Source organism: Engystomops pustulosus, chromosome 4 (assembly GCF_040894005.1).
Source record: "Engystomops pustulosus chromosome 4, aEngPut4.maternal, whole genome shotgun sequence".
NCBI classification, from domain to species: Eukaryota; Metazoa; Chordata; class Amphibia; order Anura; family Leptodactylidae; genus Engystomops; species Engystomops pustulosus.
The window spans coordinates 33,999,325-34,025,510 of record NC_092414.1 but is presented as its reverse complement, the minus strand read 5'-3'; the positions used below and the strand labels follow the sequence as shown (position 1 = coordinate 34,025,510).

Sequence of the window (26,186 nt, the reverse complement as noted above, 5' to 3'; positions counted from 1 at the left end):
TACTAGGCATAACTAAAACATGGACATTGGGGCAGATTTACTTACCCGGTCCATTCGCGATCCAGCGGCGCACTCTCTGCGGTGGATTCGGGTCCGGCCAGGATTCACTAAGGTAGTTCCTTCCGACGTCCACCAGGTGACGCTGCTGCGCTGAAGTTCCTCGAGGCCCGCTGGAATGCCCTGAAGTTCACCGGCCTATACCTGGTGAAGGTAAGTGCAAGTTCCGCAACACTTTTTTTTTTAAATGCGGCGGTTTTTCCGAATCCATCAGGTTTTCGTTCGGCCACGCCCCCTCTGATTTCCGTCGCGTGCATGCCGGCATCAATGCGCCACAATCCGATCGCGTGCGCCAAAATCCCGGGTCAATACAGGGAAAATCGGCGCAAATCGGAAATATTCGGGTAACACGTCGGGAAAATGCGAATCGGGCCCTTAGTAAATGACCCCCATTGTGTTGCATATTTTGCTTTTATGAGATATCAATAAGTTCATTCCTAGTAATGTTTTCCCATTAAAAAGTTTACACGCACTATGCACTGATATATTTCGAATTATACTCTTTGGTAATACTTAGGTCAGATGGCAGTATAGTCTTGTTGGAGTTCTATTCTTGACATTTTTAACCATAACTGTTATGTATTTTAATGTGATTTCCTAATAAAGTATTGATTTGTTGGACCTGAATACTTTTGATGTTGTTCGGTTTTGTATTGACAGGACTATAATATTATAGAACTCTTTTTTTTGGTGTAACTGAAACTGGTCCAAGGAGTCTTCGTGCATTATTAGCTCTTACTGCTTCACCAATCTGACTGTAAACGGTTAAAGAAACTGTGAAATAAGAAAGAAGTGATAGCAGTGAGTGGTGGCTAATAACTTCTTAATTCTTCCAGGCCACCGGGGTAATACCCCAAGGGAGGTTTTGTGAAATGTTGAAATCTAATCTAGACTGTGGGGCAGTGAATGCTTTAATATTAGCTGTAATATCCCCACTGGCCAGTAGGTGGAGATAGAGAATGTATCCTTTATAACTGACGCTTTTTATTTAAAAAACATACAAAAATAAAAACATATTATAGTATATATATTTTATGTAACATCATATTTTTACGCCAGTGACTACACCCCCCCTTGTCTACAGTCTATATAAAATGAACGTTCTGCACTGCAGCAAGGAAGGGGTTACCCGGAGCTTGTGTTTTAATGGACCGATCAATTTCTGCATGTCTTGGTATCATCTTCCTTGTTTCCTTGCGCATCAAATAAACTGCCAGGTCTGGGCTGATGTAATCCTATCTGCCGGAGAGATTTGCATCAAATGTATGAAACTTAATAAACAAATTTCTTACATTTGACGTGGATGCCGAAAGAGAGAGAGTAGTAAATCACTCACATACTGGATGGTGTTAATAGAGTCAGTTTGATTCATAGATCTTTACAATAATCTAAGAGGGACGTGTGGAAAATTGCATTCTAAATGTCTTTGTTGTATAATTCAACCGCTGCCCGGGATTTACGTTTTATTTATTTCTTCTTTTACATTTCTACATTTTACAGCACATTGCTCCATAACGAAAGCGAAGAAGCAGTCAGGTTTTAGAATCTGCCTATTAACCTATTGGACTATATTCTCCGCCTGTCTTCTGTAATTTGCACCTCTGAATGCATTAGCACGTTTCAATATTTCATTATATTTTTCTTTTACATTGCAATTTCATAACGTAAAACCAGAAAGCAAAAAAGCAAAAAATATTATTCTTTTATACATTTCATTAATAGAGATGAGCGAACATGCTCGTCCGAGCTTGATGCTCGTTCGAGCATTAAGGTACTCGAGACGGCTCGTTGCTCGGACGAGTATTTCCCCTGCTCGAGATCGAGCATTTAATTAAAAAAACACAGTGAAGAACAATGAAGAATAGAATAAAAACAGTGAACACAGGATCATTTAAGTGAAAAACACAGTAAAGAACACAGTGAAGAATAGATTACAGATGTTCGGCACATCTGCTTACTTGTCGGAAGATACGCGCGGAACGGTGCGAACAAAATAGTATGTGAAGAACAATATATATGTGTGAAGAACACATTGCAGAACACGGTGAGCAGGACAGAGACAACGAGGAGCAGGACAGAGACAACGAGGAGCAGCACAGAGACACCGGGGAGCAGCACAGAGACACCGGGGAGCAGCACGAAGACATGGGGCAGCAGCACGGAGACATCAGGCAGCGGCACGGAGTGGCACGGAGACATCAGGCAGCGGCACGGAGACATCGGGGCACGGAGACAGCGGGGCACGGAGACATCGGGGCACGGAGAGAGCGGGGCACGGAGAGAGCGGGGCACGGAGAGAGCGGGGCACGGAGAGAGCGGGGCACGGAGAGAGCGGGGCACGGAGAGAGCGGGGCACGGAGAGAGCGGGGCACGGAGACAGCTGGGCACAGAGACAGCGGGGCACGGAGACAGCGGGGCACGGAGACAGCGGGGCACGGAGACAGCGGGGCACGGAGACAGCGGGGCACGGAGACAGCTGGGCACGGAGACATCGGGGCACGGAGAGAGCGGGGCACGGAGAGAGCGGGGCACGGAGACAGCGGGGCACGGAGACATCGGGGCACGGAGACAGCGGGGCACGGAGACAGCGGGGCACAGAGACAGCGGGGCACGGAGACAGCGGGGCACGGAGACAGCGGGGCACAGAGACAGCGGGGCACGGAGACAGCGGGGCACGGAGACAGCGGGGCACAGAGACAGCGGGGCACGGAGACAGCGGGGCACGGAGACAGCGGGGCACGGAGACAGCGTATCTCCCGACAAGTAAGCAGATGTGCCGAACATCTGCAATCTATTCTTCACTGTGTTTTTCACTTAAATGATCCTATTCTTCACTGTTCTTCACATCTGCTAACTTGTCGGGAGATAATATACGCGCGGAACAGTGAAGAATAGATTGCAGATGTTTGCATACATCTGCTAACTTATCAGAAGACATTCTTTTTCAATTAAATAACACATTTTATTCCCGAACCATGGTCCCTTTGAAAAATGCTCGAGTCTCCCATTGACTTCAATGGGGCTCGTTATTCGAGACGAGCACTCGAGCATCTGGAAAAGTTCGTCTCGAATAACGAGCACTCGAGCATTTTAGTGCTCGCTCATCTCTATTCATTAACTTATGTTACTTAAATTATTATTATTACTACTATTCTTATGTTTTTATTATTATTAATTATTATTATTGTTTATTTATTATTAGTTATTATTATTTGTTCTTATTATAATATTTATTATTATTATTTGTTATTATATTATTATTATTTATTATTATTTGTTCTTATATTATTATTTATTATGATTATTATTATTTGTTATTATGATTATTATTTATTATTATGATTATTAGGATGTATTATTAATTATTATTTGTTCTTATTATTATTTTATACAGATATATCAAATAAATAAATGAATATAAGAAATTATAACATTTTTACATTAAGCTGTAACCCAGTAACAACAAATCCACCTTGAGATAATAAACCCCTTAAGGATGCAGTGTTTTTTCATAAAATGTTTTGATCCCCACCTTCCTAAATCTACAACTTTCCGTGTACAGTGCTATTTTCTGCGTTACAAATTTTACTTCTCAGTGACATCATGTCACGTCTGCGCCTGCCTTCTCCTCTATCCGTGCTGGTAGGATTAGGAGACACTGGGGCAGATTTACTTACCCCGTCCATTCGCGGGTTCCTCCAACGTCCACCAGGTGTCACTGCTGTGCTGAAGTCCGCCGAGGTCCGTCGGAGTCCACGATCCATTGCTGGGTGAAGGTAAGTGCGTGTCCAGCGACACTTTTTTTTACAAAAAAACGCGTTGGTTTTCCGGAATCCGTCGGGTTTTCATTTGGCCACGCCCCCAGATTTCCGTCACGTGCATGCCGGCACCGATGCACCACAATCCGATCGCATGCGCCAAAATCCCGGGGCAATTCAGGAAAAAACGGCGCAAATTGGAAATATTCGGGTAACACGTCGGGAAAACGCAAATCGGGCCCTTAGTAAATGACCCCCACTGTGTTTTCATCATCCTGCAGTCTGAATTAGGTTCTATGGCTGTCTGACCTGATGTCTGCCACTCCTCTTACTGATTCTGTCTTGCAAGAGTTAACACTATAGACCTGTAATTGTTGCTCCTTCCACCTGTGGCAGGGCTGAGTTCCCTATAAGTCTCCAGTGTTGCTTTGACTCCTTGCTGGTCAAACTGCTATCTTGCCTCCGTTTAGGGGGGACCCAATAAGTAGTTAGGGACAGATTGGGGGTCTCGATACGAGGGTTTACTGTCCTTGTTGGTGTCCTTCCATTACAAGTTATTTATTATTCTAGACCGTTTACTGGGAAGCGTGAAAAAAATGGCAAATATAGTAAAATTGGCAAGAAAACGCATTTGCGTCACTTTCTTGTGGGCTCAATTGTTACGACTTTCACTGTGTCGTCACGGTTTTATTGTGCTTTAATACATTTTTAAAAAGTGAAACAATGGGGCACAATGGGGTAAGAATGTGGGAAACTGCATTAAAGGTGCTCTGCCCGTGTATAATGATGGGTGCGACAGATTCATTAAGATCATGCGCCAGAAATCATCAAACCCAACAGAGTTCACCAACATTTTTGTGGTGCAGTTTAACATAGGGCGTATGACAGACTTTGCATGTTAAATCTGGCGCATGGCTGTTAAATGATTATACCATATATTACTGAAAACCCCTTTTCAGGTGGCCTTTAATAAATAGTGAATAAGCAGTCAAGTTTGTCCATAGAGAATATTACTACCTCTGACTTTTATTTTACATGTTTCTTTCATAAATCATCATTTGTCCTCAGTAGCTCTTCTCTGATACTCAATTTCCACTGAATTAGTTGATGAAAATTAGCATCTATGATGTTGCTCATAAACATCTCACAGAGAAGAGGAGATGCTGCTCTCATGTCTTGTTGGTCTGCACCATTAGAAGCAGCAGAAGCATGGAGAACATTATAGAGCAGTACTGAGCAGTGTTACTTTGAATTGAGCACTGGAATTATAGATCAAAACTCTTTCTAGCCTGCAGCCGTTCCTAAGGAGGTTTTCCTTCTACCCCTCTCCATAGATTTTTGTTAAGGTACCCTGTTCCTTTGGGCCCGCAGTGGGCAACAGGGTCCAGGTGGTCAGTGCTACCTCTTCATACCTTATAACAGTGGGGGCAACCTATGGTGGTACTCAGAGTCCTCTCTATGGGTACCTGTGCCATCACCCCAACGCAGAGTTCACCAGACAGGACTCAAGGCCTCTTGCAGCCCAGAACCCTAAAAGGAAGCTACAATGATAATTCAAACATCTTCTCCTTCATTGTACTGTATTTGTGTCCTCAGGTACCTACACAATTTAAACCTGTGACAGAGCAGGGAGTAATAAGTTACTGCTTAAATTGTCGCATCGCCACTTTGAGAAAAATATGTGGTTTGGGCACTCAGCATCTAAAAGGTTTGCCATCACTGCCTTATAACAATGTCCTTATAAACTCCGATTTTTATGACAGGCCACACCTCCTTTAGCTATCATGGAAGGTCATAGGCAACATGGTACAATCATTCCCATTTCCATGATCCAGCTACCGTTCCTTAAAACTGTGGAGGGAATGTTGATTTCTTTTCATTTCTATGTGCTAAGTTTTTTGAAAAAAAATATATGTAATATTTTTCACAGATACTTCGAACCTAGGGAATTGATTCCATCAGGAAAATGTGTCATAGCTACGAGCATTTCTAACATCTCTGGCAACATTTCACAGCTATCAAGACTCTTTCAAAACAAGACTCTCGATAATCCATGAGTTAATTATCAATTGCCACCTTCAATACGTTCTTCCGATGACATATAAATAAACATCTGCTTACATTATGTCAAACAGTGCTGCGAGCAAACGCGGCTCCTTATAATTATGTATTATGTGACACCCAGGTTATGAGAATATTTAGACACGTAATGTCGAGAGGAAGAGGAAAACAAGGTTTTATAAAGAGAGCTTCAGGGTGTTTAGGATGTTCATTGGATGAAATGGAAAATTGAGGGTTACATTAATGATACGAGTGAAAGACTTACGTAATGTAGTCATTTCCAAACAATGTATAGATAGAGTTGTATGTATGTTACGAGAGCCCCTGCGAACCCTCTCCCGAGTTGCAGGCTCACCTGTTTACCTCTGTATTCCCCAGGTCCTAACTCACCTGCCCTGGCTCCAGCGGCAGTCTCCATGATGTCCGCGCTCTGGCGCGCCTGCTCCTCTGTCCTGGGGCATGCGTGCCAGCTCTGTAAAATTTATAGGGCCATTGTGCCGCTAATTGGCGCTGGCCAACTGCCTGCCCTGGTAAATTCCAGCCCCTTCCAATGTCCCCTGTCGGATCTTTGTGCTTCTATGCCTGAGAGAAAGATGTATTCCAAGCCCTCTGCGATTATCCTGATTTCCCATTGTGACCTCAATTCCGTTCCTGACTCCGATCCCGTACTGCCTGTTGAGACCTCTTGCTACGTCCCCGACTCTGATCCTTTGCTGCCTGTCCCGACTTCCTGCCTGTCCCCGACCACGAGTTTGCCTTACGGTTCTATACTACACCTTGGCCGTCACCGCGGACAAAGTCGTACCCGTGGAACGACGTGGTGGTACCACGCCGCAACAAGTCCAACCTGCTTTGCAGTGGTCCCAGGTGTGGGCTTACGTCATCGTCCGCGGTGGTGCAGAGGATCCACTGCCACCAATCCTGATAATATGTATAGATAGATAGACAAACAGTACTCCAACAAAAATTTAGCAGTGATTAATTTGTTAGCAAAGTCTAGGCTAGGACGTTGCAAGGATCGTGCATTATGATGGTTTCCTTTTAAAAAAAATACATACACTGGAGATCAGAATTAGAGGACAATGTATTGTCTTTTGTGTGTTTTTTTGCTTCTTCACTTCACTTTTGATATGCACATGAGTAATTAATAAATAATCAATAGTACATGTCCTCTATAAATGTATAACCAGCCATTTGTTCACACTAATCACGTAATTACATACATAATTAAAGTGGTCCTCCATATACATTGGATGTGATGATTTTGCTGTTCCCTGCATGTATTTTAACATCTTCTTGTTTTTTGTGGCATACTTACCTCTAGTCCTTACGGTGTGTTCCGCTGCCCACACTCTTTGCCAGCACCTAAGATGGGCGGGTGTTGCGCATCTCTCCGGCGCATGCTCGGATTTCGGCGACGGGCCCGAACTTCCGGTTTGTGATGACGCGCATGATTGCGCGCCACCCATTTTCCGGAACTTCGGCCTGTCTTCCGGTGGTGTGCCTGACGACCGCAGCGATGCGCCATTAACAGACACCTGCCTATTTAATATATCTTAGGTAAGACACCCTCTCGTTGGCTTACAATGGTCAACTGGTCATGTGTGTGAGGGTAGATATATCCTCCCCCCGCCGTGCCACAGCACACCCCCTTGAGGAAGCGACGGCGAAACGCGCGTCGGGGTGCTGTGGTGGTGGTCTGGGGCTTATTCACTTGAGGCACAGGTATTTTTTTCCTTGACACTTGTGGTATTACCTGGGTGGACTCTATAATTGTGTGCTCAGCACAGCCCCTATCTAAATATATTGATTCATTTGGTATGTTTACATGACTTGATATTTTGTACTACGGATAATAGATTGACCACCACTAGAGATGAGCGAACATGCTCGTCCGAGCTTGATGCTCGTTCGAGCATTAAGGTACTCGAGACGGCTCGTTGCTCGGACGAGTATTTCCCCTGCTCGAGATCGAGCATTTAATTAAAAAAACACAGTGAAGAACAATGAAGAATAGAATAAAAACAGTGAACACAGGATCATTTAAGTGAAAAACACAGTAAAGAACACAGTGAAGAATAGATTACAGATGTTCGGCACATCTGCTTACTTGTCGGAAGATACGCGCGGAACGGTGCGAACAAAATAGTATGTGAAGAACAATATATATGTGTGAAGAACACATTGCAGAACACGGTGAGCAGGACAGAGACAACGAGGAGCAGCACAGAGACACCGGGGAGCAGCACAGAGACACCGGGGAGCAGCACAGAGACACCGGGGAGCAGCACGAAGACATGGGGCAGCAGCACGGAGACATCAGGCAGCGGCACGGAGTGGCACGGAGACATCAGGCAGCGGCACGGAGACATCGGGGCACGGAGACAGCGGGGCACGGAGACAGCGGGGCACGGAGAGAGCGGGGCACGGAGAGAGCGGGGCACGGAGAGAGCGGGGCACGGAGAGAGCGGGGCACGGAGAGAGCGGGGCACGGAGACAGCGGGGCACGGAGACAGCGGGGCACAGAGACAGCGGGGCACGGAGACAGCGGGGCACAGAGACAGCGGGGCACAGAGACAGCGGGGCACAGAGACAGCGGGGCACGGAGACAGCGGGGCACGGAGACAGCGGGGCACAGAGACAGCGGGGCACGGAGACAGCGGGGCACGGAGACAGCGGGGCACGGAGACAGCGTATCTCCCGACAAGTAAGCAGATGTGCCGAACATCTGCAATCTATTCTTCACTGTGTTTTTCACTTAAATGATCCTATTCTTCACTGTTCTTCACATCTGCTAACTTGTCGGGAGATAATATACGCGCAGAACAGTGAAGAATAGATTGCAGATGTTTGCATACATCTGCTAACTTATCAGAAGACATTCTTTTTCAATTAAATAACACATTTTATTCCCGAACCATGGTCCCTTTGAAAAATGCTCGAGTCTCCCATTGACTTCAATGGGGCTCGTTATTCGAGACGAGCACTCGAGCATCTGGAAAAGTTCGTCTCGAATAACGAGCACTCGAGCATTTTAGTGCTCGCTCATCTCTAACCACCACCATGTTGTTTGTTTGTGTGGATTTTAACGTGTGTGTTTTTAATGTCCAATTTTTGATTTTCTATATGTATTAATAAAGATTTATATTTTGAATTACTTTATGGTACTTGGAGTATGAACTTTGGTCTTGTATGCTTTTTGTTGGTATTTATCGTTTAAACAGCATAGGGATCTGTTACAAGAGAGGTGGGTGCGGCTATTGGTATTCTTAATTTGTTAGCAAAGTCTAGGCTAGGACGTTGCAAGGATCGTGCATTATGATGGTTTCCTTTTAAAAAAAAATACAAACACTGTAGATCAGAATTAGAGGACAATGTATAATCAATGAGTATTCAGAAATAATGTAATCTCCATTGATCAACATTTGATGGTAGGGGTGCACCATGCAAGTAGAATAGAATTTTAAAAATTTCCAAAGCAGGAAGTGTACAGCCTACAGCACATTACTAGTCTCTTATATGTGGCTCTGCTGGGATTTTGGACCACTCTTCTTCTAGTCTCTTCTACAGTTCTGTGACTGTTTTAGGTTTCTTGGCCAAAACTTTGTCACCAAGGATTTCCAAGAGGGGTTCTATTGGGTTTAGATCTGGACTCTAGGCTGTTCATATCACTATTTACTGTTTCAAGAAACTGCTTTATATGCTCTGCTGTGTGATAGGGGGCATTGTCCTGCATGAAAATTTTTGGCTGATTGAGTGAAGAACCTAAGGAAGGAACCATGTGTTGTTGAAGAAGTTTCTGATACACACTTAGGCTACATCCACACTACCGTATGGGGGGCGTATATACGGCCGACGTATATACGGCCGATATACGTCCCCCATAGACGGCAATGGGCACACGGCGCCCTACGGGAGCGGTAGGGTGCAGCACACATGCGGCACCGTACCGCTCCGTACCCCGGAAAAAGATAGGATATGTCCTATCTTTCTCCGTAGTACGGCGCCGTGCACCATAACTTCCTATGGAGAGGGGCGGGGGTGAGCTGTGCTCACCTCCTCCTCCTCTCCCCGTACACTGCCGTTGCCCGCTACGGTACGGGCGGGCGGGCAATGGCAGTGTGAATGTAGCCTTACACTCACTTTGCCATATAGCTTTATGAGAGGTAAAGCTCCTGCTGCAGAAAACATTCCCGAAACCATGTCACTTCATCCACCACCTATCACTTTACACACGTCTAGGTCTTTCCCCAGTTTGACAATGAACATAATGTTTCCCATCAGACCCAAATAAATAAAACTTACTTTCATTACTAAAATGTACTGTGGACCACTTTTGCTCTGTCTACACAAAATGTTCCACAGTGCAGGTAGTCTAGTCTTTTGATTCTTTCTGCTAATGAGAGGTTTGGTCACTGCAGAGTGGGTATTCGATCCAATATTGAGGCATTACATGAAGAAACATATCCTTATGCTGTTCAGTGATAAACTGGTGAGCAATTACAGCTGCAGTGTTGAAACAATTACCAATGGAGATTCTCAGCATTATTCTGTACCCTCCTCAAGGGCAATCAGGCTTCTTGGCAGACGTGAAAGTGTTTGTGATGCTGTAAAGAGGAAATATTCTCGAAATCACAGATTTGAAATCTTACTATGACTGTAAATTGGAAAGTTAGGCTGCCAGTTAACCCCTTAACGACCTAGCCCTTTTTCGTTTTTTTCACTTCCATTTTTAACTCCCCACCTTCAAAAATCTATAACTTTTTTTTTTTCCAACATAAAGAGCTCTGTGATGGCTTATTTTCTGCGTAACAAATTCCACTTCATAGTGATTGTATTTAATTCTCCATGCCTTGTACAGGGAAGCAGGAAAAAAATCCAAATGCGGCGAAAATGATGAAAAAGCGCACTTGCAACATTTTCTTGTGGGCTTGGATTTTACAGCTTTCACTGTGCGCCACAAATCACATGTCTACTTTATTCTTTGGGTCGGTACGATTACGGGGATATCAAATTTGTATAGGTTTTATAATGTCTTCATACTTTTACAAAAAACCTCCTGTACAAATTTTTTGATTTTGCCATCTTCTGGCCCCAATAACTTTTTCATACTTTGGTGTACGGAGCTGTGGGTGGTGTAATTTTTTTGAAACTTTTGATGGTGTTTTCATTGCTATCATTTTAGGACTTCTTTCAGACTCCTTAGGGTACTTTAACCCTTGGTTGTCTGATCAATCCTATCATATACTGCCATACTACAGTATGGCAGTATATGGAGATTTTCCTCCTCATTCTTTACAATGTGCTATTAGCACATTGTAATGAATGGGTTAAAACGAGAGAGCCTCAGGTCTTTGTAATACCCGAGGCTGTCATGGTGACGGATCGCCGCTCCCCGATGATGTCACGGGGAGCGCCGTTCCATGGCAAGATGGCGGCACCCATGTGCCGCCATCTTTTTGAAGCCGCCGGCAGCAATCAGCGGGAAGACACAGTCACGGTGATTGGGTCTATGAGTAAGTGTCCCTGGTTTATCATGAAGGATTTTGATGGTAGATTTTCTTTAATCAAAAAGACAAAAATTTCTTGAAACTGGGTTAATGCATTTTTAATATTACAACTTAAAAAATGTTATATTGTTATTTGTCTTTCCTTAAATAAAAAGTCTCGTTATTTAGGCAATAATCCAGATGTTACAGATCGTACTCTTTTGTTGAGCCTGGATTATGATGCCGTTTCATGCTGTGACCAGCAAGATTTGCATAGAACGAGACTTCGCTTGGGACAGCCGAGATTGTAAAATAACTTATTATCTGGTTGTTTGGGGTTTTGGATCTCTGTGGATTGATCATTTTAATTGACAAATTGTACAAACAAATTTTATCAGTGTGATCGGAAGCTCGCTGGTAGTACAGTCTTTATTATAGTCAACAGGATCCAAGTCAATAACTGAGAGAATGGAGCAATCCTAAAATAATTACGATTTCAAGGCTTATGACTAGAGATGAGCGAGCACTAAAATGCTCGAGTGCTCGTTTCTCGGGGCGAACTTTTCCCGATGCTCGAGTGCTTGTATCGTATGCTTGTATGAAAGAACACATTGAAAGAACACTAAAGAAGAACACATTGCAGATGTCTGCAGATGTTTTCACTGAAAGAACACAGTGAAGAACACATTGCAGATGTTTCGTACATCTGCTAACTAATCGGAAGAAACGTGTGCCGAACGGTGTTCTTCACAATAGTATGTGAAGAACAATATGTGTGAAGAACACATTGCAGATGTTTTCATACATCTGCAATGTGTTCTTCACACATATTGTTCTTCGCATACTATTGTGAAGAACACCGTTCGGCACTCGTGTCTTCGGATAAGTTAGCAGATGTTCAGAAACATCTGCAATATATTCTTCACTGTTCTTCACTGTGTTTCGTTAAGTAAATGCTTGATCTCGAGCTGGCAAGATACTTCTCCGAGCAACGAGCCGTTTCGAGTATGCTAATACCCGAATGAGTATCAAGCTCGGACGAGTATACTCGCTCATCTCTACTTATGACATATCAGGATGCAATTTTTTTAATGTAGTTACGCCCTTCTCCTATAGTGATAAGTATGAATGCTTGACCGGGTAGCATCGAAGTTATTGGAGACTGAGAGCAAAAATCAACACCCATGATTATAAGTTGTCTTAAAGGGGTTGTCCCAAGCTTGATTTTTCTCCCCTAACGACAGGATAGGGTATAACAATGTGAGGTATGATTCCGGTGACCCCCCAGAACATAACAATAATGTACCTCCACATTCATGAGAATGGGAATCCTGTTCATACTAATTGATGGAGTGACAGGTTCATTATGCGTTCTGCTGCTCCACTCAATACTATGAGAGTGTCAGAAATTGCTGAGCACGGTGCTTGGGTATCTCCAACAATAATAATAATAGTAATAATAATAATAATAATAACAATCATTCCTTTATTTATATAGCACACACAGATTGCGCAGCTCTGCACACAACTTACTAAATCAGACGCTGACTCCAATGGGGCTCACAATCTAATCAATCAACTAGTTTGTTTTGGAGTGTAGGAGGAAACCGGAGGAAACCCACGCAAACACTGAAAGAACAACTCTTTGCAGATGTGGACCTGGGACTTTAACCCAGGTCCCCAGCGCTGCAAGGCTGTAGTGACCATGCTGCTCTACACACTCATTCACTATCAATGATGTTGCTGGAGATAGCTGAGAGCTGTGGTCTGCAAATGCTAATGTTCCCATAGTATTAAATGGGGCAGCATGAAAAATGCTGACCTGCTGCTCCAACAATTAGTGAAAAAGGGACTCCAGTTCTCAGGAAATTTGGGGGTCCCAGCAGTTGGGTTTTATTGTTACCTTCTATCCTGTGGTTAGTGGATGGCGATCAAACTTGGGACAACCTATTTTCGGTCCCATTTTCTAGATTCAGTAAAAGAGATACTATACAAGTGGGTATAAGTGGCTATTTACATACAGCATGAGTGAGATTTTGCACTTAGTTGAGCAGAACGTAATGAAACAATGAACAGTTGGTCACAAGCATTCAAAATTTTAGAGAAAGTCACATTAAATTCTCCTATAAAGGTTAGAGAGTATTTTTGGTTCATCCAGAAAATTTCACCCGCAAGTCTAATTTGTGAGTAGTGGATGATGCGGCATTGATTGTTAAAAATAGAGGTAAAAAGTGATAGTCAAGGAAATTAAAGGGGTTTTCCCTCAAATACACAGGATCATCTATTTCTCACATTGCACTAGCATTTATAAAATTCACACTACCACCAATATACATTTCTACCACGCCGGTACAATCACCATTATTTATGATAGGCACTCACTTTGGAATTTAGGATTCATTTATGCATGCCTCACAGCACTGCACTCACGTGATCAATTTTCACCGGCACAAAGTTTGTTTTTGTTTTTTAGCACTTCTGTATTTCACTTCCTCAGAATCATTCATCAGTTTACACCAAGGCCCGTAGATTTGTGTATAATGCATATTTGCTTACCTCATTGTCATCTCCCCCTTCAGAGAACCTTCCTATACATGATATGTGGGTGCCACTTGATGTACGATGCAGGGGGTGGAGCTTGAGGTCGCCAACCTCAAGGAGAAAAAAAAGAGGAAAATAAGGAAAAAGAATATACCTACCTTGTAAGAAACAAGGAGGAATAAGATCCTTAAGATAATAAGACCCTTACAAATTAACTGATGCCGCAATTGCTCCAAGGATATATAAACAATCCAAAATCACTATACCATGGAAATCTAATCAGGACTTAGTACAATGCATACGTCTGCTTGAGATTTAAATACACACCTATGGACAACCGAGATGATTTCCATGGAGATCCGGAGGCGTCCGTGTCTCCCCGTGCATGCGCAGTGCTCACACATAGGAGGAAGGAGGAGTGGGGCACTGCGCGTGCGCGGAGATGTCCAACCTGTCCATGGTGACACCGGTGCACAGCTCGTTTATATTACAGAGAGTATTCAGAGCTCTGTGTTATAATGAGCTGTACACCTGTGTGACATCACATGACCATGGACAGATTTATATCCCCAAAAAGTTTACAAAGTTTTATATTGAATGACAGCAAGCAGAGATCTACAAAACTGTGAGGAATTGATATAGTATATGAAAAGTATATTGGAAAATTGTATAACTTTTCATTAAGCAAGCAATAATATTAACTTTGTGAAATGGGAACACCCCTTTAAGCAGCCGTGTCTTGGTTGCTGTAGAAAAAAAAAAAAATTTTTTAGTGTCAGTTTCCCATTTATAATGTCAAAGTTATTCGGGGATGCATGTTGGCAGTGAGGAATGAGCTGGCAGGATACACAATTAATAATTTACAATGTATTAATTCACTCTGGCCTAGAGCGGTACAAACTGTAAATACAGCCAGTGATGGGCGAGAAGCGTACCGGGAGAGACCAAATAGCATCAATACTTATGAAGATCATAGGCGGAGGTGCATGTAATCTGTCATGTAGAGGCACACCTACCTATGGCTCAAAGGTTACAGGCACTTTGCCAATTAAAAGGGTTGCCCGACTCTGCAGGCGGGCTGGGAAGGAATTTTTAAAAGAACAAAGCTCTACTCACCTCCTTCCTCTCTCCAGTCCATGCTCCTGTTTGTTTAAAGGGGCGTGGAAGCTGCACTGAGTTCAGTTTTTGGCCGGCCAAGGTGACAGGCCATGGCGTTGCGGAACGCCGGGAGTGACAGAGAAGGTGAGTATAGTTTTTTTAAAAAAAATAATCCCTCCTCAGCTTGCATACAGGATTTTAAAAACAGTTGAACCCCCTTTAATGCTGTCATACAAGCATGACTTATAGCCATTAATCCTCCACTATGAGATTCTGGGAAATATGAAAATACCTTGTCAAGGATGGCTACAGTGAAAAGTGTGTAGTGAATCATCCAAGATGTGCTCCGTTGATACTTCGCAGAATTTTTCAAAAGATTCATTTTGGATCCTAGAAATTGGCATATAGCCCCCTCTTTACCTCTAAAAAAGATTTTTCCTGAAAAGATCTTATTTTGTTTCATTAATTTGAGTAGCTAGCCACCATTTTGCCTTAAATTGTTGCTTCTTTTATCGTCATTGGGGAGCTGCTACCTGTTCTTAGAGTCTGTACCAGAAGTCTGTCAACCTGCGATCTGTAACAGTGCTCAGACTACAGATTAGCAGTCAGTTCAACATATACTGCAATAATATAATATAGTAGAGCAATATGTAGTAGGAGTGAAGAGACTGAACACTGCAATATTGGGCAGATCTGCTCATCACTAAACACAATAGGGCATATTTACTTACCCGTCCCATTGACGCCTCCGATTCGGAATGTCTGACGAGGATTTGGAGCTGCCGTGATTCACTAAGATCGTGCGTCCAATTTCCTGCACGTGTCACTTCCCCCACTGAGGTCCACTGGAGTTCACCTTCTTCTTCCCGGTGTATGTGAGTGCTGATCTTGCGACACAATTTTGTTTTAAAATTCCGTGGTTTGTCTGAATCAGTCGGGATGTCCGACGTCCACGCCCCCCGATTTGTGCCGCATGCAAGCCACAATCCGATCGTGTGCACCAAAAACCCAGGGCAATTCAGGGCAAATCGTTTCCCTAGAGTTCACCATCTTTTTTGTGGTGCACCTTTAACATAGGACGTACGCCAGACTTTGCATGATAACTCCGGCGCACCAGAACGCCCCCTAATCTGTGTCGCATGATGCCTAGTGCAGCTGCACCACAAAACGGTCATGTGCGACAAATTTGTGGTTCAGACACTTCTTAATTACCTGTGCAAGCAGTTTACACTAGAAAGAACTTTCAAAGTCCCACAGAAAACTGGCGCAGAGCCCTTAGTAAATGTGCCCCTACGCTCTGTTTATGGGCCTAACATAATAACTGAAGATTTGGCCCCCCATTAATTAAAAGGGAGCACCTAAATAGAGCATGGACTGATCTACTTACTTTACCCTGCAGTGTGTTTCGCATTGAGAATAAGCCCTCTTTATAAAATCCTGCATACCGGTAACTCCTTTACATTTTTTTCTCATAACCTACAGCATTTAAAAGTATATGAAATCCTTGATCTGACACCAAACTACCTTCTTTTAGGCACTTTCATTAATCATTCACCTGGCGCTTTTTTGTCTTTTTTTAATTGTACATTGACAAAAAAAAAGCATACAAACGATATGAGTGAAATATGATCGCGATTGCCAAAAAAACATGAACAATATTTTCAATTTGAAAATATATAGTTATGTCAAATCCTAATCATCTAATAATATTTGTTGCGTTCAGCACACATTTTCATAAAACATGAAAAATCACTCTCCGTCTTGCCTTAAGCGTTGACATTTTTTTTCTGAGATGATATGCAATAGCGACGCTTTCTGTAATATTTGCTTATTTGGGAGATAAGTGATGTGACCTACATTTACAATGTAACGGAAATAATGATAAATACGTGTGAGAAATGCTGGGCCAAGGCGGAGCGGCCCCTTCTTCACTGTGCCTTTAAGCACTATAATGAAACTATTCTCCAGACCCTTGTCTGCTCATTAATCCCCCTTATTAAAAATTTAAGGGAACAATATAGGTCCTGCCATGGGAAAATGACACCTAATTCCAGGTTGATTAACTTCAGCATTCGTGTGCGATACTTAAAGAGGAATAATTGTAATCTGCTTGGTTTCCTCGGATCGAATCGATCTTTTATACACCATAAATATATTATAATGTATGCAAATTATCTGCATATTTTGTATATTTGTAGTTACAGATTAGATTTCGAAGCCAAGGTTTTTAGCGCTCGGGGCAGGATGGCTTCCAGGTGCTCCCCTGCATCTATCACACGAGTCCAATCTTTTTTGCTTCTGTTAAGATTGAAGCTTTCAGTCTAAGTTTAATTTTTAAATTTTTAATAGGTTCATATGTTTACCTACTCCTAGATCAAAAGATTACTTGGAAGTAGATATATATCTAGGTGCACATTGCCTGTATACCTGATGTTTCTGTGTTTTAAAACAGTCAGTGGGGGTCATTTACTAAGGGCCCCAATCGCTCTGTTTCGTCGGGTCTCCCGAAAATTACCGTTTGCGGCGAATTGCCCTAGGTCGGATTGTGGCGCATCGGCGCCGGCATGCATGCTACGGCAATCGGGGGCGTGGCCGTCAGAAAACCCGACGGATTCAGAAAAAACGCAGTATTTTTTTAAAAAAGCGTGTCGTTTGATACGCACTTACCTGCACCCAGGATAGGATGATGAACTCCGGCGCACTACCTTAGTGAGTCGCCGGAAGACCCAAATTCTCTACGGAGAATGCGCCACTGGATTGCGACAGGACTGGGTAAGTAAATCTGCCCCATTGAGTCACGGAGGTGGTCCTACAGGTGGTCCTATTAGTGATTGACAGCTCTCCATGTATATGTATACAGAAATAACTGAAAGTCACAGGATGGAGCACATTCTAGCTTAAAGGAATTGTTCACTTTCAGCAAATAGGTGATAATATTGTCTATGTGATGAAAAGCTATACAATTCCATCCATTCATTGCAATATTCTAGATCTGTGATCTTGCTGGTCCTAGGGGTGGTCCTAACATTAATTGACAGCTCTCAATGTATTTATATCCAGAAATAACTGAAATTCACAGTTCGGAGACCGTCCTAGCTTAAAGGAATTGTCCATTTTCAGCAAATAGGTGATAATATTGTCTGTGTGATGAAAAGCTATACAATTCCATCCGTTCCTCGCAATATTCTAGATCTGTGATCTTGCTATCATTCAACAGGAATCTTCATTGTTCTTTTTACCTGTGGATAAGAACCAATCCATGATCATGTGATGTCACACAGGTACACAGCGCATTATAACACACAGCTCTGATTACCAGTGCACCTGTGTGACATCACATGGCCATGGATTGTTTTATAACCACAAGAAATAAACAATGAAGCTTCCTGTTGAATGACAGCAAGCAGAGATCTAGAAAACTGTGAAGAATTGATACATAAATTGTATTGTCAAAATGTATAACTTTTTGGCACAAACTTTATCAATTAGTTGCTAAACAACCACTTTAACTAAAGTTTCTAAGCATAATAAAAGTATTGATCAGCGCAGCATCTCCTGCAGACAATATAACAATCTACTCAATTCTATAACATGCTGCTTGCAGATAGGACACTATCTACAATCTGTAAGTTTCTCCTGCTCTACAATATGCTTCCTGCCAAAAGTACACTATATACAATGTGATCAGCTCCTCCTGCTCTATACCATACTTCCTGCAGATAGGACATTATATGTAATCTCCACAGTTGCTCCTGCTTTAAACTATGCCGTCTGCAGTTAGGACACTATGTACAATGTGCCAAGCTCTTTTTACTCTATATCATGCTGCCAGCAGATAAGACAATGGGGCAGATTTACTTACCCGGTCCAGTCGCAATCCCGTGGCACGTTGTCCGACGATGTTTCGGGTCTGCCGGGATTCACTAAGGTACATGCGCCCGATATCCACCAGGTGTCACTGCTGCGCCGAGGTCCGCCAGAATTCACCTGCTTCTTCCCGGTGCATGTAAGTACTGATCTTGCGGCACAAATTCTTTTTTAAATTCTGCTTTTTTTCCGAATCCGTCCGACGGCCACGCCCCCTGATTTCTGTTGCGTGAAAGCCGGCGCCGATGCGCCAAAATCCGATCACGTGCGCCAAAATCCCAGGGCAATTCGGCGCAAATCGAAAATCGTCAGGAAACCAGACAAAAGTGCGCGATTCGGACCCCTAGTAAATGAGCTCCATTATGTACAATTACTCAAAACCTTCTGCTCTATAACATGCTTTTCCATTTAGGAACAAACTGCCACCATGTATACTGGAGTGTGATTGGAAAGTGAGCTACCAGCTGACCAGGTTAACAAAACCCCTGGACAAGGAGGGGCTAAGGCAGTCGGTTCTAGAAAGAACTTAGAGCACAAGCTCTTACCTGAGAGCACATCCTGTCACAGAGTGAAGAGAGGGATAGTGTCTGTGCACCATCAGCACTGACACTCAGCTAATTCCAGGACAAGAGCTGCAGCATCCACAACTGGACACAGCTCCATCCCAGCCTGCATTTACTACCAGGCTGGTGCACTATTCCTGAGGACCACTCTCCATTTCCCCTTCAGTACATAAAGGGGTTGCCCTAGGGAGAACCAGTATATCAGCCTCTCCCTCCATTTTTCTTGCACACACCACCTGCTGGAGACCTGTCAGGCTGTAGGACAGCCCTCCGGCCCCCATACCACGCACCGTGACCACAGCGTGACCACCAGCCACTCCGGTATTCTGGGCCCCGGCTGCCTCCGGGCACCAAGAAAAGGCTAGGCTCCGGTGGGAATGTTACACATGCTGCATGCAGATAGAACACTATATACAATCTACTCAGCTCCTCCTGCTCTATAACATGTTCCCTGCAGATAAGACATTATGAACAATTTTCTCAGCTTCTTTTGCTCTATAACATGCTGCCTGCAGATAGGACATCATCTACGCTATATTCAGCCTCTTCTGTTCTATAACATGCTGCCTGCAGATAAGGCACTATGTACAAACTGATTAATTCCTGCTCTAATACACGCTTCTTTTAGACATTTTGTATAATCAGATCAGTTCACTTTGCCCTATATTGGGGCACATTTACTTACCCGGTCCCTGCACAACCCCCGATCCGGACTGTCCGACGAGGATGAACTCTGCCGCAATTCATGAAGATTGTGCGCCTGATATCCTGCATGTGTCGCTTCCCCGTTCAGGTCCGGGGGAGTTCTCCTTCTTCTTCCCGGGGCATGTAAGTGCATGGCTTGCGACACAATTTTTAAGTTAAATCCCGCGGTTTGTCCGAATCCATTGGATCATCTGACGGCCCGCCCCCCGATTTGCGTCACATGAAAGTCGGTGCGATTGTTCCAAAATCCGATCGCGTGTACCAAAAAACTTTTTAAATACTGGTCACAGTGGCGCAAAACGGAATCTCCAATTAAATTGCGGTCCGCAGGGCCCTTAGTAAATGAGCCCCATTGTGTTGCCTGTAGATAGGACACTCCTTCTCTATAACATGCTGCCAGCAGATTACACTGCATTCTCCCAGCTACCTTTTACCAAATCAAGATCAAAATTATTAGTTGATTTGAGTTTATTAACTACAATTTATTAACTGAATATTTTCTTGTTAATGTTTCCATCTTGGTCTTAGACATGATTCATTCCTCCAGTTTTTTTATGGGAGACCTGATTCCATATTGTACACTTTTAGCATTACTTATTCTGCATATTGGGGTGTTGGGACACCCCTAACTCTAGACCAGAAGATATAAGTGGGACACTTTATACCACCCTACCAAAAAAGAAGCTTTGGCTGTGATTGGAGAAACGTGTGGGGCCTGGAGTCTGATGTACCAGAGTTAAATTTTTTAAAATGTTGGATAAATGTAATACAATTTTTTTATTATTTTATAGCAACATTTGCAGGATTTCCTCTCTGCGTGTGTATTAATAAATAATTTATGATTCAATATTAATCACTGAGACTATGGATAAAATATATTACCTGGATTAAAACAATCTTGTCTCTGTTCTAGCTGCAAAGCCTAGGGCGATATATCTCATAGCATTTTTTGGGGGAAATCTTTTCTTAATTTATGTCACACTGAAGGGAATGTACTTGACATCCTCATACTCTTTTTTAGAATAAAGGTTGTATAACATACTCTATTTTAAGTGTTTTCCTCTGGAAACAAATGTGAAGTAAAAATATGTAGATGGAAAGTAGCTCGATCCTTGGATCCAAAAAAAAGTGAATTTGCTGCCTTGCGAAATTTTTGACATGGATCATCATTGTTCTTAGCTGTAAAGTTTCGTTGAGAAATTGATACAACTATGTGAAAAATAGCACAGCTTACGTCATGTAGCTAAATATATCTAAGTATGTTACCATCCTGCATGGATAAAATGTGAATGATGTCATCCATATTAGAAACTTGTCAAAAACTTGACATAATTCAAAAGGGACCCCAAGAAACTTTGTTGAATTCTGAATGTTCCCCAGTCCTGATCAAAGACGACTCCGGGACTTCTGTTCTCATGCTCTGGGATCTATGGGCTAGTTCACATCTCAGTTTGGTCTTCAGTTTTTTTCTTCAGTTATGTTTAACCAAAACCAGGACTGGTCCAACACACAGAACAGGTGTAAGTCTTTCCAGCAACTCCACAGCGGTAAAATAAAAGGAAAATACTTGCACCTGTTCTATGTGTTCTACCACTCCTGATTATGGCTCAAAATAACTGAAGGAAAGAATTGAAGACCTAACAGCGATGTAAACTGGTCTCATCATTTGTTATCATAAATTTATCACATTTCCTGTAGTGGGGAATATCTTTTAATGGGAACTTATAAGGACAATTTAGGGGAGTAAACAACCCCTGGGCCCCATATGACCAGTTGTTTATTGTACTAAATTACTAAATGGGGGTCCAATTTGGGGAAGTTTTGAAAATAAAACACCTAGGGCAGAGTTCAGTAAAGTCAAACAGATCATTTTGGGTTGCTCCCATTGCTTCAATGTAGCCGAAGATGTACATTGTATCTGGACTGCAGCTAGGGCCTACTACAATGGCTTCACTGAGCAGGAAGAAGCAATTCCAGAGCAATATACTGTATATACTCGTGTATAAGCCAAGTTTTTCAGCACAAAAATGTGCTGAAAAACCTCTCCTCAGCTTATACACAAGTCAATAAAAAAAAAAACTTAATACTCACCCTCCGGTGCCCGTATATAGTCATGTATAAGGCAAGTTTTTCAGCACAAAAAATTTGAGGTGAGTATCGCCGCAGGGTGAGTATTAAGTTTATTTATTTTTTATGTGCTTGGCATACAGGGGGCTGGCTGTATACTATATGGGACTAGCTGTATACTACATGGAGCTGGCTGGATGTATACTACAGGGTGCTAGCTTTCTGTATACTACATGGGGCTGGCTGTATACATTGGGCTGGCTGTATACTACAGGGGGTTGGCTGTATGCTACAGGGGGCTGGCTGTATATTGAAGGGGGCTGGCTGGCTGTATACTACATGGTGCTGGCTGTATACTACAGTGGGCTGGCTGGCTGTTTACTACAGAGAGCTAGCTGGCTGTATACTACAGAGAGCTAGCTGGCTGTATACTACATGGGGCTGGCTGTATACTACAGGGGGCTGGCTGGCTGTATACTACATGGGGCTGGCTGTATACTACAGGGGGCTGGCTGTATACTATATGGAGCTGGCTGTATACTACAGGGGGCTGGCTGTATGTTACAGGGGGCTGGCTGGCTGAATACTACACCCTCAGCTTATACTCAAGTCAATAGGTTTTCCCAGTTTTTGGTAGTAAAATTAGGGGTCTCGGCTTATACTCGGGTCAGCTAATACACAAGTACATATGGTAAGTGTTTATTTTGTAAAGCAACAGTGGTGAAATATTTGGAGTGCTAAACCCCGGTTAAGTGTCCAAAATGCCCTGACACATTCCTTTTAAGCTTAGACGATAATGTTAACATTGAAAGAGTTTTCTAGAAGGTCTAGAAAAATCTGTGGAAGCCTGGGCTGAGGTACCTTAAATAAACTATGGAAAGGTTACTATGTCGTTTCAGAACTTCTAGTCTTCAGCACCTCCATTTGCCCAAATGTCTCTTTAGGTCACATGACCTGCTTTGGCTAATCAGTAGTATTGAGTGGACTCAAACTGCAAAGTTAGGGGTCTTACCTACCTCAGTGATTAACAGCCAGCAACAACGTCTCGTGGGACGTCACCTCGCTCTCAAAATGCTCCCAGCATGGGAGAGGTAGGTGTGAGGACGTGCATATTTAGCAGACATCTTGTCCCAGAGCTCTTTGCTGCTATTTATAACTTTCTTTTCTAGGTGATCGCAGTGTGTGAAGAGGAGTGGAGGTGAGTATTTCTAGGTTTTTGTGTTTTTTGAGTAGACCGGGACACATAGAGGGGCATGGGTGTGCCCGCGATCCACAGCAAGGATCGCGGGTGCATCTGTGACAGTACCCCCCCCTTTATGGCCCCTCTTCTTCTTTGACCTCCTCTTCTTCTTCTTATCAGTCCCAGGACATCTCTGGAGGGAACTAAGAAGCTGTAAATTTGTCAGGCCAGGAGGTGGTGAAGCCAAGCAGCGAGAATGACAGTCTGGTCCCCAACTCAGGATCTCACCAGTCTTCCAGTTGAGGACCGGAGCATGGAGTTGTAGCCATGGAAGACCTAGAAGAAGAGATGATGTGGATCGTGGCAGAACATAGAAAACCAGAGTCTCTTTGTGATGAGCTCCAACCTGGAGAGAAATTGCGGTACCGGACCGGTTTGGACAGGACTTGACCATCCACGGAAGACAGGGATAGCGGATTCTTGAGTGGAACCACCGGAATGTGATGCCGGGAGATCAGGGCGGCATCCACAAAATTCCCCATAGAACCAGAGTCCAGGAATGCTGGGATTCGCACAGGAGAGCGAGCACCGACATCTAGGAGCACAGGAACCGATAGACGTGGAGACACAGCATTGACACCTAGGGAAGTACCTCCCAGAAGTTCAGGGTGTTGGGGTTTTCTGGACGTGGGAGAACGGACAGGACAAGTCCCAATAGGGTGTTCGGGGCTAGCGCAGTACAGGCAAAGTTTCTCCCGGAGACGCCTGGAACGTTCCTGGACGGTGAGACGAACTCTGTCGACTTGCATTGGCTCCTGTTTAGACTGTGTGACTGGAGGTTGAGGCGGTTCTTGGAAAACCGGAGCCAAGCGTGACTGACATGGAAGCCAGACTTGAGGGTGCTCGTGACCCAATTCTCCATCACGTTCTGCGAACCGCACGTCTATCCGGGTGGCCAGTGTGATAAGACCACTCAGAGTAACCAGCAGGTCACGGGCAGCCAGTGCGTCTTTCACCTGGGGGGACAGTCCTTGCTTGAAGGTAGCTGACAAGGCTGCATCATTCCAGGAGAGCTCGGAGGCTAGGGTGCGGAACTTGACAGCGTACTCGCCCACAGAAGAATGTCCTTGGTGCAGGTTCAGCAGGGCCGTTTCAGCTGAGGAGGCACGTGCGGGTTCTTCAAATACAGAGCGAAATTCAGCCAGAAATGTAGCATGGGAGGCCGTAACTGGGTCATTTCTGTCCCACAGAGGAGTAGCCCAGGCCAGGGCCTTCCCGGAGAGGAGGCTCAGGATGAATGCCACCTTAGAGCGTTCGGTGACAAACTGAGTTGGCATAAGTTCAAAGTGCAATGAGCACTGGGTGATGAAGCCCCTGCAGAGTTTGGGGTCACCATCAAATTTTTCAGGCATAGAAAGTCTCAGTCTTGGCTCTGCTGCCGGTGGAAAAGCAGGGGTGGATGGAGGGGAAGCAGGAGTGGATTCAGAAGCCGATCAGTTGTTGAAGAGTGGAGGCAACTTTGCCTAGTAGTTCTCCATGATAAGCAATTTGCTGGGACTGACGGTCAACAACACTGGAGAGCTCAGCCAGAAGGCGACGTGGTTCCTTGGCGAGGTCTGACTCCTTGGCGGGATCCATGGCCGGATCTTACTGTCACACTTGAAGAGGGAAAGTGTGTAAAAGTCTCTTGGAAGAGTCTGTGGACCCTCTGGACCACTGCGGGAGGTGATATGAGACCCGCGGTGGCAGCCAAGGTAGTACAGCAGGAAACAGTCCAAACCTGAGATGACAGCAGGAAACACGGAGGAATACTGGTAACGCTGGCACACAGAGGAACACTGGTGATGTTGGCACCGACAGATTCCGCTGGACTGGAACCCAGGAAAGCACAGCAGGTCACAGCAATGGAAGCAACACAGAGGATCGCTGGTAATGCTGGAACACAGTGGAACACCGGAAACTCAGGAGGGCTTTCACTTAGCAGGAATGATGCTGAAGATCCGGCAGGGAGTGAAGGGAGGTGCCGGTTTATAAGGGCGAGCCGGATTAGCATGAGCCAATCAGGAGGACGCTGGCCCTTTAAGTCTTAAAGAGTCGGCGCGCGCGGGCCCTAGCAGTAGGAGCGCGCGGCCAAGCAGGAGTACAGCCAGGAGCGTGGAGAGGTGAGTCCATGCCGGAGAGTGGGGCAGCGGCAGCGGGGACCGGGACACATAGAGGGGCACGGGTGTGCCCGCGATCCACAGCAAGGATCGCGGGTGCATCTGTGACACCAATTAAGTCATCAGGAGCATCGACCCTCCCCAAAATGGTGGGGCCGCTGTAGATTACATGCTGGTGGTGATTTTGCTACTGGCAATTAAACAGTTAACACTAGTGTTACTGATTGTGGTCTGAGTCCATTAACCAGACCTGAAGAAGTTTTTAAAATTCATCTGAGCACAAACTTTAACAAGTCCAATCAACACTACTAATCAGAAGCCTCTTTCATCCACAGGAAGTCACTTGTCACATCAAAGGAAGTGACATCCCTTGGTCCGAGGAGGCCAATGATTGGCCGAAGTGGGTCAAAGTAAGCCCCTCTAAGAATTGCTATGTAAGAAGTAAAGAGGGCAATTTTTTTTCTCTTTGCTTTTTCAAAAAATAGAATATCCTGAAACCGAAAAGAATAGATACTGAGCATGAAAAAATAAAAAGAAATAAATCCTAAAATGCAGAGATAAAAAATTACAAAGCCAAACTGGCTTGGTCCTAACTGGGTACAAGTTTGGCCCCCTCCTATTGCCTATAACAATATCATTTA

General features: G+C 44.0%; 1 long non-coding RNA gene across 1 annotated transcript in view; it reads right to left on the bottom strand.

Annotated features, from left to right (window-relative positions):
* LOC140128926 (uncharacterized) overlaps positions 1-14,306 on the bottom strand; it is a 48,940-nt gene extending 34,634 nt beyond the window's left edge. Inside the window, exons 1-2 of the long non-coding RNA XR_011855192.1 lie at positions 14,234-14,306; positions 13,922-14,017 (exon numbers count right to left, since the gene is read on the bottom strand). This is a non-coding gene — a long non-coding RNA (uncharacterized lncRNA). The remainder of the gene's footprint in view (positions 1-13,921; positions 14,018-14,233) is intronic.
* Positions 14,307-26,186: the final 11,880 nt, after the last annotated feature.